Source organism: Podarcis liolepis, assembly GCF_965112155.1.
Source record: "Podarcis liolepis genome assembly, chromosome: 3".
Taxonomy (NCBI): Eukaryota; Metazoa; Chordata; class Lepidosauria; order Squamata; family Lacertidae; genus Podarcis; species Podarcis liolepis.
In genome coordinates, this window is record NC_139557.1 from 110304411 (window position 1) to 110318574 (window position 14164).

A 14164-nucleotide genomic window follows, 5' to 3' on the forward strand; every position below is an offset into this window, starting at 1 on the left:
TCTGTAACCTGAAGCGTCTGTAACCCGAGGTACCACTGTACTCGCATTTTAATCATATCCCATTTTAACCACACACACCCTTGCAGGATAAGGCAAAGAGTAACTGTGTGTGTGTGTGTGTGTGTGTCCTAAGCAATAAGGCTCCCTCCAGCTTTCCCATAACTAGAGCACTAGTTTCGGATTAATGTCACCTGGCTATTAAGTTTCGGGTAAGACACATTTCTCAGCATAGCCTACCCACGAGCCAAATGGGATTTAAAAAGCACAAAACGCTGTTATCTGAAAAGTACCCGAGATTAATAATATTACAAATGCTGCAAGATGTCTACAAGGTAAAATTCCTCCTGCATTTAAGCAACTGGTAAAATCTGCAAATGGAGACAGTTACATTTCTTCTTCTTCTTCTTCTTCTTCTTCTTCTTCTTCTTCTTCTTCTTCTTCTTCTTCTTCTTCTGCAAAACACTGCAAGGTAGCAGATTCCTAATCACCACAACGTTAGCGCATGATAGTCATACACGGATCTCATTAGTGAACCACACAAGCGACCATCACTCTTGACCTTGCAAGGGCCGCAGAACCCATGCTTGGCCCTGGGATGGTCAGAGCAGGCAGGAAGAATGGAAATGAAGGCAGCAGATGGGTACACATGAGAATAAACAGTGCTATTTGCTTTTGCACCCCTTCCAACTCTTTCCACCCCAACAGAACAGACAGCAGTTTGATATAGGCAACAGCAGAAGTTGGATACACATGCCACAGCTGGATACCCTACATGTACCCACCAGACCGCTTCAATCGTTCTACCCGGACACTGAGGTCCAGTGCCGAGGGCCTTCTGGCAGTTCCCTCACTGCGAGAAGCCAAGTTACAGGGAACCAGGCAGAGGGCCTTCTCAGTAGTGGCACCCGCCCTGTGCAACGCCCTCCCACCAGATGTCAAAGAGAAGAACAAGTACCAGACTTTTAGAAGACATCTGAAGGCAGCCCTGTTTAGGGAGGCTTTTAATGTTTAACAGACTATTGCATTTTAATATTTTGTTGGAAGCCGCCCAGAGTGGCTGGGGAAACCCAGCCAGATGGGAGGGGTATAAATAATAAATAATTATTATTATTATTAAATCAGCAGAATTGGCACTGCTACATGAGCCACACAATACCTGTTCCAATTTTATAAGAATTTTGGAACCCCCTGCCTATTGAGATCAAACAGGCACCTTGTACTGTCTTTGGCTCTCACACAGTGCCTCTCTTACAGGCATTCTAAACAACATGGTGCCCTCCAGATATTTCTGGACTATAGCTCCCATCATCCCTGTTAAACTCAGGGAATTCTCTCCCACCCCCAGTGGCAGCAAGAGCAGAGAAAAACAAGGAAGAGTTCTTGCTAATCATCACCGCGAGAGACAAAGGAATGCAGTCAGTCTCCCGTTAATGGTGTTGCTCCAACTGAGCTCCTCCCTTCCTAGCAACAGCACTTCCCCTTACAGTGGCCGCCAGGAGCTAATTGTCTTGGAGTCCTTTGTTCTTGCACTCTCAACAAATGCCATGTTCTGGAAGAAGGGGGATCAGAAATACTCTCCAGTGATAATATTGTCAGCTGGCTGCTCTGGCTCTGCCTCATCCTTATCTTCTCCCAACACCTCCCAACTCTTCCTGTCTCGGAGCTGTGACCTTCCTCAAACCACTGCTGTAATTCAATACTGCCTTCCACTTTTCTTGAAGCTTTGGGGTGATCTCCACCATTCCTCCTCAATATCATCCCCTTCAGTCCAGACCTTGACAATCCTTGACCATTGGGCTATGCTGGCTGGGTCAGATGGAAGCTAGATTTCAGAAACATTATGGAAGGCACCATGCTGGCTGCCCCTGCCTTAAACCACATGTTCCTCGTGTCTTCTGGTGCTTTTCTTTCTTGCAGGAATGTTGAACTGATACTTTTGAACCCTGGAGATTTCTCTGCCTTTGCAATGGATCTGGCTATATTTTTTTTACATGGCTTACTCATCTCCAACTATGTTAGCCCTAAACCTCCAGAAGTGTCACCCACTACCACCACCCACGCTTTGATCTTTCTATTTTTTATTTTTATTTTTAAGTACTGTTTTTCACACATTTCCTGCCAATTGCAGCATTATAAAAGATGGGCGACTAATGATCAATTTCTGAAAGATTACCAAGCTTAAATCCTCAAGACAAGACAGAATGGTACGAAGCATGTAATTTTATCCCTGGGACATCCATTTTATGTCATTAAAGCACACTATATAAAAGTAACAAGTATACTGTAACAGCAGTTATTTTGCCGAGCACAAAGCTTACAGAATTTTAAAGAGAGCAGAAAAAGTACAAATGCCACACTATGAAACTCTTTATCATGTGGGGGCGGGGGGAACTGAGATACAAAAACCAAACAAACCTCAAACAGTCTTTCATTTAGTGGTTAACAATCCTCCCCACCCTTAACAGAGCTTGGCACTTGCCAACAGACTCTTAGCATGCCAACTATTAGCACAACTTCATAGGTGGAGCTGGCAGTAGATCTGTGCACAAATCAACGAGAAGCCGAACGGGATTTAATGGCGAATTTTCCAAACATGTTCAACGGATACTGTGCCCTGGGGATAGTCACATGTGAGTGCCTTTGAAAAGAAAGCTTTGTGTGGCGGTTGGTAGCATCTCATCAATTCAGCAATGGGCTTTTCTACAGAGCTCATTGCTGTTTGGTGTTGCTCTGCGCACAGAATAATTTAACAGGGATTCATTTACAAGCCTAGTGAGGGTCTGAGCAGAGAGTCTAAGATTCCTTGGGAGAGTTCCACAGTCAGGGTGCAGGCACCAAAAAGGCCCTGCCCCACGACCCTGCCAATTCACCTTCCTCAGAAGGTGACCGGAACTGATGCACAAGTTCATGCATAAAGAGGTGGGACCTCAAATTCAAGCCCTTTAGGGCTTTGTAGGTAATAATATGTACCTTGAATCAGGCATGGGGATATTAGTAAGGAAGCCATTTATTATGTCTATTGGTAGGGGATCTGTGGCCCTCCAGATGTTCCCATCATCCCCTGCCATTGGTCATGCTGGCTGGTGACAAAGGAATCCTACAGTGTCTGGACAACCATAGGTTCCTCACCCCAGGTCTAGATCAAGACTTGTCAACATGTGTGGGTAATAAACGGGAAGTTAAATGGTCTAGGTGACACAGGGAACCGTCAAAATCTGGTGTGAATGTTGACATTCAATTGAGAACATTGACAATTCCAGATTCAATTTGCGATCATATGAAAACCAGCATTTATGTCCCTGCCTTTTGAACACACATATGCAATTGCAGAGAATCACATGTCGGTGATGTTCAACGTTCAGCAGTCGACACAACCCTGAGCTCAGGTGTGGCATAGAATGGGCAACAGGTAAATGCCAGCATTTGCCACTCTTCACTGTAATGCAGACACTTATAAACTCTAAGAGCCAAAACTCAGTTTTCAGACAGCAGCTTTGAACTTGGTGGAGTCTCCTTCTTTGGAGGTCTTTAAGCAGAGGCTTGACAACCATATGTCAGGAGTGCTCTGATGGTGTTTCCTGCTTGGCAGGGGGTTGGACTCGATGGTCCTTGTGGTCTCTTCCAACTCTATGATTCTATGATTCTATGAACTTTCTAATCCCGGAGGAGAGAAAGCACAGCTGAGCTCAGCTTTCTGTCACTACAACTGTTTCGAATCCCAAAGCTGAGAAGGCTTACCTCTTCCTCCCACCAGCAAGTCCATGTTTTGCCACCACACCTGTATTCACTTCCCTACTAGACTTGCCCTACCATGCCTCCTGCAGGACGCTGCCTAGATTTCTGTTGAAACTCTAGATCTTCAACAGAAAAGTTCAAACGTTCCTCATTACTCCTTGAATACCTTTTTGAGGCCTCAAGTATTTATTTCAATTAACTTTCTTTTCTTTCTACTTTTTTGATAATGAATATTCCACTGCATCCAGTGTTTCCTAATTTGGTCATAGGCATTGGAAACAATCTCTCCTTGGCGTGGGGATGGAGGTGGGTAGAGTGGAAATGGCGTGGGGTATAGAGAGGGAGATCCTGCTAAGAATGTTAATGCCAAGACCTGCCATTCAGGTTACAATTGGCTCTAATTGGCAATCCTAAAGCTGTAGAATTCTAATTTACCTGCAGCTGAGTGGCATTCAGAAAAGCAAGAAATGATTCCCTGCCTTTGAAAAAAAAAATAAAAATCAAGAAATTGCTTCCAGTCTGCTCCTTGCAACCTCAGGTTCATTGTGAAAGCATGGGGTGAGCATATACACCAAGAGGAGAATAGGTTTTTTGCTTTTTGAAAGTCTCTCTTTGCCCCCCACAAATCTCCACAGTGTAACTACCATGACTAAATTCAGATTTCCAGGCGCACACCGAGCTGACACATTTGTTTATGTGATTAGGTGCTTTATAACCTGTTACCAGAAAGCGTAAATATTAATGGACAGCGGTTATCCCACACTGCTGAAACAGAGCACATAGCGCTTCTCAGAAAACAGGGGCATTAAAAGTTAATTAGTCCATACTGGACATTTCTAATGCATTTCAAACAAGAGTTATTTGGGTGTTGTTATGTGTCAATAGCAATCAGAATGCACTTTCTCTGAAAAGGAACATGAGGATTGCCCTGTTAGATCAGATGAAATGTTTGTCCAGGGCAGCACTGGATGGGACCTGGGGATTTATTTCCACTGGGCTGATCTCCATTCTGGATGAGTAAGGGATGAATTAAGTTTCCCATTGGCAGTTTCCCTTTTTGCCAGAATCCTCTGGCCTTCCTATGCGGAACGACCGGCTTCTGGTTGGCCATTTGAGACTGTGCAGTTCACGGCCGTTCACAGAATTTTACGACGCCTTGCGCAGAAATTTAAGCACCCGTCTTTAAAGATTCCTTAAGAGTTTTATGACTGCCGCAAGATTTATGGGGGACGTTGGAGTGAAAAGCACACATGGCGGTTCTCTCCACAAAACGCTGGAGTGGATTACTGCGGCTTCCCTTTGTGCCTTGGCAGCAAGACAATCAAGACCAGAATTACAGGCTGGCTGCCACCTGCCAGCTCAGAGAACTAAACCATGTGCGGTGGCTGCATACAAAAACAAGGGAGTCTTGCACCGAAAAAAAAAGTAAATGAGTGTTAAGGCACAAGAGCACACCCCCACCCCCAGGACAGTCCATCCAAAGCCAGGCTCTTTCTCCCATGTTCCAAATGAGTGAACTTTCACCATGGTATCTTTTAACTCGCTCAGAAACACAGATACACACACACACACACACACACACACACACCCTGCCCGGTCAGCCTAACCCAACAGCTTAGATGAACCCTGCATGAGAAGGCAAGGTGCCTAACCTGAGCAGGCTAGCATGAAATCCCAGCCTGGGATTTCTATATGGTTTCTCTCAAAGCAATCAATACACTTCTTCTACCGACAAGAAAACAAAAGCAAGGGCAGAATATGGTCACGGCAGCAGCTTTCTATGCGAGGGGGTAAAAAAAAATGATGCAGAAAGATATGTGCAGATGATAGCTTTTTGATGTCTCTAAGGCATAGCTCTCAACTTTTCCCTTTCATTGCGAGGAATCCTATTCAGAATAAAGGAATTTCCCTTTTAAAAAGGGAAACATTGACAGCTATGCTCTAAGGCAGCACTGGAGACCTCTCTTTGCTTATAGGTCACTTGTTCAGGTTTGAGAACACAAGAAGTCTCCTTATACCAGGTCAAGATATTGGTCCATCTCCTTCAGTATTGTCGATCCTGACTGTCACGAGGGTGTGTATAGGGTTCCTTGGTGAAAACATTAGTTCCACACAGAAATGCGAAGCAGGAGGAACTCAACTCCCATCTCTTGCGGGGGTGCAATTAGTGCCAGCACCGTCCGTTAAGAGTTTGGGTGTAATCTTTGACGCCTCCCTTTCCATGGAGGCGTAGATTGCAGCTATAACAAAGGCGGCCTTTTTTCATCTCCGCCAAGCTAAGCAGTTGGCTTCTTACCTCTCTCGCCCTGACCTAGCCACTGTGATCCACGCGACGGTCACCTCCAGGCTTCATTATTGTAACTCGCTCTATGTGGAGCTGCCCTTGAGACTGACCCAGAAACTCCAGCGGGTGCAGAATGCCGTGGCGAGACTCCTTACGGGGTCCTCGCTGCGAGATCACATTCACCCGGTGCTATACCAGCTGCACTGGCTCCCGGTGGAGTACAGGATCAGGTTTAAGGTGCTGGTTTTAACCTTTAAAGCCCTATATGGCCTAGGACCCTCGTACCTACGGGACTGCCTCTCCTGGTATGCCCCACAGAGGAACTTACGGTCTTCAAACAAAAACATCTTGAAGGTCCCGGGCCACAGGGAGGTTAGGCTGGCCTCAACCAGAGCCAGGGTTTTTTCGGCTGTGGCTCCGATCTGGTGGAACGCTCTGTCACAAGAGACTAGGGCCCTGCAGGACCTGACATCCTTCCGCAGGGCCTGCATGACAGAGCTGTTCCACCAGGCCTTTGGTCAGGGCACAACCTGACTCCCTCCTTTGGCAATCTTCACAGAACTCTAGCCCAATGGTTGCCATCAATTTGATTTGAATTAATTTTATAATGAAATGATTTTAGAATGTTGTACTATTTTATTGTTGTTAGCCACCCTGAGCCCAGCTTCGGCAGGGGAGGGCAGGATATAAATAAAATTTTTTATTTATTATTAACTTGGTTGCATGCCACAAAATCTTAGAGGAAAATGCTAGAGTGCATTATGCAATGAAGTATGGGGCATCCCAAGTACTCCTGAAAAATAACCAGTTGTGGTCTGAAACACAAGCGCAGGAAGCAGCTCCACCCCCATTGCTGTCTCCCTGCTGGACACCCCCTTGAGTACTGATCACAGGACGCAGAATTAATGGGGAACTGAACAGGGAACACTTCCCACGATGCTGCTGTTCTGCTTGTTTTTGTGCTTCAGGCTTTTTACGGTAAATATTATTTGGAGGCCAACAGTTGGTATGGTGCTGCTGCTCCGCCGAATTTGTTTATGACTGTAATTTATTTTTATATGATGCTTTATTGTTTTAATACTTATTGTACGGGGCATGTATTTTTATGGGGTTGTTTTGTTGCCCAGCCTGGGATGCAAATGGATAACAGCTACTCCAAAGTAAATCCAAATGAATCCAGTGGGGTTTGAGCACAAGAAAGAAAGTGCGCACCAAATCGCATCTTAAACCAGTTCCCGGCGAATTGGATCAACAGTGCTATACACAGATTAGGCAAATGTGCTGCTGCGAATTTGTGCTCCAGTAATTGGTACAAGCATTGATAGACTCTGTCACCCACTCTGTTGTCTGACATACTGCATGTCTTGCAGGAAGAAAGGCTAATCTTGCCTGAAAATGTTGTCCCTCAGCCCTGTGTATTTGTCGAGTTTGCAAAGGAAACATTATTTTTTTTTAGAGAAGGCTGGTTATCCCAGCAAAGCTACATTAAGTAGCTCAAATTAAATATCTGTACTAATAGTAGGTTTCAGCAGTGAGTCAGGGCCGTCAGGAGGAGAAAGGCTTTAGGATGCAATCATGGTGTGGCGGGGTGGAAAAAGAAATGGAATTATGCTTACTATCTTAATGCTCTTTCATGTAACTGGTAGGCAAAATGGCTAGGATTCATTGGCACAGAAATTAAAATTGCTTACGAATTTGAAGTGCAAACTATCTGGATTTGATCTGCCACACCACTACTGATTGAGCAAAGCCAAAACATTTTTCTTCTGCTGCTTCTCCATTATTCCTGGTAGCATATTCAATTATGGAGATACTATCATTTTGAATATATATTTTTTCTGCCATAAAGCCTCTCTCCCTTAGGGATTTATAGAAAGAGGGCTATTAAATGTGCCATCCTCCTTTTTCTACTCTTCTCTCTCTCTCTTCCCCCCCCAAAGAAAATAAAAAGAAAGAAAATGTAAAAGCTGAACAGATCCAGGGAGTAAAATTTACGATGCAAAGAAGTGATATTTTTATTCCCAAGGAAATGACAAATGGCAAAAGATCGAGACAAATAGAATATTCATCTCAAGCGTGTCAATAGAACTAACTTCGATGAAGGGCAGGTATGGAGCACAGGCCTGGAATTTAAGGTTGTTTATTCTGCCACAAGGGGAGAAGAAAGTTATTCAAGTCAAGAAAGAGAAATGGCAAAAGCTTTCTCTACTGTTTTGCAATGACAGTGAAAAAAGCATGAAAAAAAATATTTTAGCAAATTCCATACTAGGATTTGTTAGGAAAGGGACTGAAAATAAAGTGACCCGCATCATAGAACACCTTTATAAACAAAATCTGTGCTGTGTGGCCGCAGTGTACAACTCTGCACACCCTATTGCAAAATGGTTATCACAGAAATGGAGAAGGTGTCCAAAATGGCCCCCAAGAGGAATTAGAAGGGTCCTAGAGGACCTTCCCTAGGAAAAACTAAATTGTTTTCAATTAAAAGGGTGGGGGAGATGACAAAGGAGGGGGAAATAAGTTATCTATTCTCACAGTGTCCAGCCATATGCCTATGGGAAGCCCCAGGTGCAACAGCAGTCTCCCTACTTGCAGCTTGTAGAACATGCCAGCAATTCTATTTTTTTATTTTTTTAAAGGCTGTGCAATGGTGAACTATGAGGCACACATCCAGAGTGGCCCTCAGATGCAGGGTTGCCATGGACAATCAAACAGGTGCTGAAAGGCAACTTTAAAGTAGGGCTGCTACCTCTATACCACACTTCCCTGGGGGCATCTGGTCAGTCCCTGTAGGACACCAGATCTAAGCTTAAATGGATCCCTACAGGCAGTGGCATAGGGTGGGTGGCTGGCACCTGGGCCAGGGCAAGTGCTTGTGCCCCAAGTGGCCTGCAGAACTGGGATGGATGAACTCACCCCAGCCCCAAAGGCCTGGCTCAGGCACAGCTTGCTTCCCCACAGCTTTGGAAGATGACAGGAGCTCAGCCACATGGCCTTGATGAGGGAGCCTATCGTGAGAGCAACTGGTTTCATCCCTCTCAGACATTTGTATCTCAGGCCACTATCCCTCTGCTCCCCACGCTACACCACTGCCTGCAGGGCCTCTGAAAAGGCTGGGATGTCATAAGCCACACAACATCTAAATGCAATCAGGACAGAACCACCAAAATAATCTTCATAAAGATTTGGGAATTTGTTCTCTCCAGATACGTAATGGAAAGGTTTTTTATTATTATTTTTATTTTCGATTTCTCACACGCACACTCTCTGTGTGTAGTAGGTCTGAGTGTGTCATGATTTAAAAACAAAAAAGTAAACCATAATAAGACCCCAAGTCCACTTTAATCATTCTTATGATTCCCTGCAGAGGATGAGAGAAAATGATGGTTTTTTTCCCCAACAGTCTTTTTCCTTTTACCAGTTTGGTGCAATAGAGCACTCACTCCGAGCCTGGCCCACGATTCCAGTTACATAATTACTGCCTCTTGAGAAACCACCACAATTACTGCAAAGCTATTCTTGCCAATCTGGAGCTTCACAAATCATAAAGCTCCACTGAGACTAGATGCACATCAGACACAAATGCCCTTCAAGAACACTTAGGGAGGGACTGTGTGTAGGATCATTGGATAAATAAATAAAAAAAAAATCATTACTGAAAGAAACACCAGTCAGAGAGAGATGGAAATGAATGCTAGCTAAATAATGCCTAAGAGAAGAGTGCAAGAAGCTGTCTTATACCACCTCAATCTGTTTGCCTCTTCAGCTTGGCATCGTCTAATCTGACTGACAGAGGTTTTCCTACATCCTGCTAGCCACTCACTTCGCAAGTCACTTTAGTCCACATTTTGTGGAAAAAATAGCAGCATAACAACAACAACAACTCCCTTTTGGTGAACATGCCAGGGATTCAACCTGCGTCCCTTTGAATGCGTGGCATGCATTCTGCTGCTGAGCTATAGTTTGTTCCCTGGAGAAATGTTGAGGTCCAAACCTGCCTACGATCAGGTTCTCTAATCAGAGAGCTTTCCCATCTAGATTTGTGTTGACTAGTTACACTTCACTCAGTAATGAATCAAATACGTTCTGAGATACCCAAAGGCACTCTTTCTTTTATTATTCTTCCTTAACCTATCCCAGGGTAAGCCTTGACCCTGAAAATTCATTTTAAGGGAGTTTGTGCAGTTTCCCTGTAGACTGCTCCGTACATCTATAAGCTGAATGAAGGATTTTTCCTCACTATGTGGCAGCCAACTAACTTGTTCTGTCAGCGCAAGGATTTCCACATGCACAATGGACTCTGTTCTGGTTCCCCAACCCTCCTGAGCAGATTTTGGGAAGGTGTGGAGCACATGAGGAGAGAGAACATTCCATCACACAAATGAAAATCCTTGAGCTGATGGAATGAGTTAGTTGGAAACTGCCCATGGAAGTTGATCACAAATCAATGGTGGGCACATGTTGCATTGCATAGTACATGCAAGTCATCTTATTAATCCTCTCTGCACATCTTCTGCCTCCACATAAAAGCATAAGGAGAACCTGCTGGATCAGGCTAATGGCCAATCTGGTCCTGCATCCTATTCTCTCAGTGGTCAACTGGATGCTTGTGTGAAGCCCACAAGCAGGATTCGAACACAAGAGCACTCTCCCCTCTGGTGGTTTCCAGCAACTGATATTCAGAAGCCATGCTGCCTCCAACTGTAGATGTATAGCACGGCCACCATGGTGTCAGGAGTGAATGCAGGAGCCAGGCCCTGTGACCAGTAGGACTTCACAGGACTGGGGCCTTCCTAAGTGTGTTCTGAAGAGGCAAGGTGCGGCCGCACAGGTGAGGCCGATTGGTAACTCACAGCACCTGGTGGCAAGAGCCGGGAAGGGATATAAGGTCAGCATTTCCCTTCAGCTCTGGGCCACAGCAACACGTTTCCTGCCTTGCTGTGTTTGGCTCCTTGACTCCTTGCTTCTTGATCCCTTGACTTCGTGACTCCTTGCTTCCTGACCCTCGGACCCCATGGCTTCTTGACTCCCGGCTCTCTGATCCTTGGACTCCTGGCTTCCTGACTTCTGGCTTCTGGACTCTTGTTCCTGCCCCCACCCCACCATTTTGCCCCTGGTCCCGACTCCCTCAGCCGGGACTTTTAGCTTGGACCGTGACACATGGCTAGCAGCCATCAATAGTCCTCTCTTTCATTCATGATTTTGTCTAATCCACCTGTGTGCTACCCCTGCCCCCATGGGTTCGCCGCATGCCTTAGAACCTTGATTATGCAGGATTCAAAATTTTGCAAAGATATGAGTAAAGGAGACTCCCCTGCTTCAGGCATTCAGCCCCCAATACATGGCGGGAGGGAGGGTTCTCATTAATGGCCAACACCTCACACTCCCCCTCACATTATTCTGACTGTGTGAGAGGTGAACGACTGAACAGGCTTTGTAAAATGAATGTAGAAGGGGCAACTGAAAGCAGAGTGTATGCCCCAGACGGCTATGTGCCCAAGACGATAAAAGAACTCACACTTCTGTGATGCATGCCCTTGCACAAGCAGGTGTACAACGTGAGATGCACAATTAGAGGAGGAATTGGCTAGGCAAATCAGCTCCTGCACATGCAACAGTTTCTATGGATGCAGTCTGATACTCCTCACACAAATATGTTGGAGCTGTCTCTGTCAGATGGCTTCGTTAGGGGAAAATATGAAGTAGGTGAGAGTCATGGCTGCAGTTATGTAACCGAATTCCAAGGACATGTTCTGTCAGGTGCACTACTGATTCTTGTCATTCTTTAGGAACCTATCAGGGAAGGGAGCTGGATGTTAGAAGAGTGACAGTGGGGTGCCACAGGGTTCTGTCTTGGGCCCGGTCTTATTCAACATCTTTATCAACGACTTGGATGATGGACTCAAGGGCATCCTGATCAAATTTGCAGATGACACCAAACTGGGAGGGGTGGCTAACACCCCAGAGGACAGGATCACACTTCAAAATGACCTTGACAGATTAGAGAACTGGGCCAAAACAAACAAGATGAACTTTAACAGGGAGAAATGTAAAGTATTGCACTTGGGCAAAAAAAAAAAAAAAAATATGAGAGGCACAAATACAAGATGGGCTTGTTCACACATTACACTGGACACAGGTACTAGCTGTTTCTGCACATCTGCAGGTGATCATGTAAAAGAGTGTGTAGCTGCTGATTTGTGTAGTTCCAACTATTTGTGTACACTGACTGTGCATTCATTGAACTTAGAATGTGTACAAATAAGACACTACGTTTCTGGATATAACAACATCTGGGAACCTTGGCGTTGGGAAGAGTAGAGAGGAACATTTGCTACAGAGGCTCTAATTTTGGGTCAGGATCATTTTCCAACCCTGTGCTTACAGAAAAGCTGGCTGCTTTGGTGGGAGAACAGCTCAAACTACCAAAAAACCTGCTGTTACTAATACTTAGGATGTTCCTAAAGTCCCCCCCCCCCCCTAGTTCAGAGAAGTCAGAACAGCCATCCATTTGTAAGAGTAATCATTAAGTGTCCTTTTTGCAGAGTTTCCTATATAATCCTCGTTCTCGGGAACATTTTCCCCCTACCAGTTGTCTTTGTACTGAACAATATAACACCTTCTATTATGTCACACCTCCTAAAAATTGCAGCCCTGCATCTACAAGTGCCTTATTATAATCAGAGAAAAGAAGAGGCAACCTCTGTGCCATCTGAGGCCAAAACAATCTTGCATTGTTTCCCTTGCAAAGAATGGGAAGTAGGACATGCCTGGTCTTTGCAATTATCAAGGTTAGCAAGCTTACAGGTGAATGCATGCTGATCAGGCTTGGTGTCAGCAGGTGGTCTCCATGGGCAGTTTGCCAAGGATGTCAGGATAAACTGCATCACTCTGGGTGCATTTTTGACCATTACAATGATGGCCTTGTTGGTGCTCTATGGAGGAAGGCTATCTTGTGTTCATGAATGGAGTTTTCCCCCATCAATTACCACCACCCTCTTTCTAGTAAGTCCCATGCTTTGGATCAGCTGCAGTTTGCAAGGTGGAATGGTCACTATTTTATCACAAGGAAGCAGTGTTTTGAAGTGGTTTTTCTTTGCAAAGGACTTTGATAGGTGGTGTGCAGAATTTGGTGGATAAAAGTGTCCAGGGCCCCCTCCACAAACCAAGGATTCTCAAGTCTTGTTGTTAAGATACGAAAGCTTCGTCCACTGCTGTGTCTGCTCTCCACAAGAGGAGAACCCACACTGAAAATGCCATCAACACATAAAACAAAAGAGATCCTTATAAAAGCCACTGGGATGTGCAACCATGACATTAGGGTTAAGCTTCACGGTTATGTCTTATTCTGACTCTAGTATTTTATGCCAAAAGAGACCATATTTTCAACCAGTCTTCACATGCATATGTGAACCAATGTTATGTTTCCACACAAGTCTTTGCACAATATTTCAATGTTCTAGTTTTTAACAATTTGCACTTACTCCTTTGTGCACTGAAGCATTTTCATTATCTTATATATTTTAACCCTTGAAACAATGTAACTACGAAGCCCATGATGCAGTGTGACCACAAGAAAAGCATGCATCTATGAAAGCACTTGGGCTCTTAAATTAAAGTGACCAACTGATCATATTGAGTCATATTGTCAGAACCAACCAATGTTCAAATCAGCAGATTGATATGCCACAGAATTTTGGCAGTCAATCTGAACTGCAAAATTCAAAACACCGTTGAGTTGGCCTCACACATTATTTCATGTAGGCCTATGCCAGGCAAAACGCTGGCTTTGTGAAAGACTATCACTTTGAGACAAATGCCAGCAATCTGGATGCTGAGCAGATACTTCTTAACTACAATAATTATTTTTATGAAATAAGTAGGTTATCATCTTTCATAAACTGCTCCCAGTCTCTTAGCATTTTTTTTTTAATCTGCAGCACCGCAGGAATCAGATATATAAGTGTGTGTGTAATCTCAGCACAGATATCTCTCAACCATTACATCAACATTGTTCATGTTCACAGTTTTTGCCCATGTTCTCTGCAATGGAAATTAAGGGCAGAAATAATCCAAATCTCAGAGGGAGGAATCAAACGAAAGCTAGAGGTGACATAAATGCCAAGCCTCCATGAATTGAGGTCA

The 14164-nt window shown here is 44.6% G+C and overlaps 1 protein-coding gene and 1 long non-coding RNA gene across 49 annotated transcripts in view; both read right to left on the reverse strand.

Annotated features, from left to right (window-relative positions):
- NRXN1 (neurexin 1) overlaps positions 1-14164 on the reverse strand; it is a 1011196-nt gene that overhangs the window by 448009 nt on the left and 549023 nt on the right. The gene's annotated exons all lie outside the window — the stretch shown is intronic.
- LOC310702974 lies at positions 165-6478 on the reverse strand. Its single transcript, XR_014523852.1, has 3 exons — positions 6076-6478; positions 3652-5991; positions 165-3499 (listed from the first exon to the last, which is right to left on the reverse strand). It is a non-coding gene; the product is annotated as an uncharacterized lncRNA (long non-coding RNA).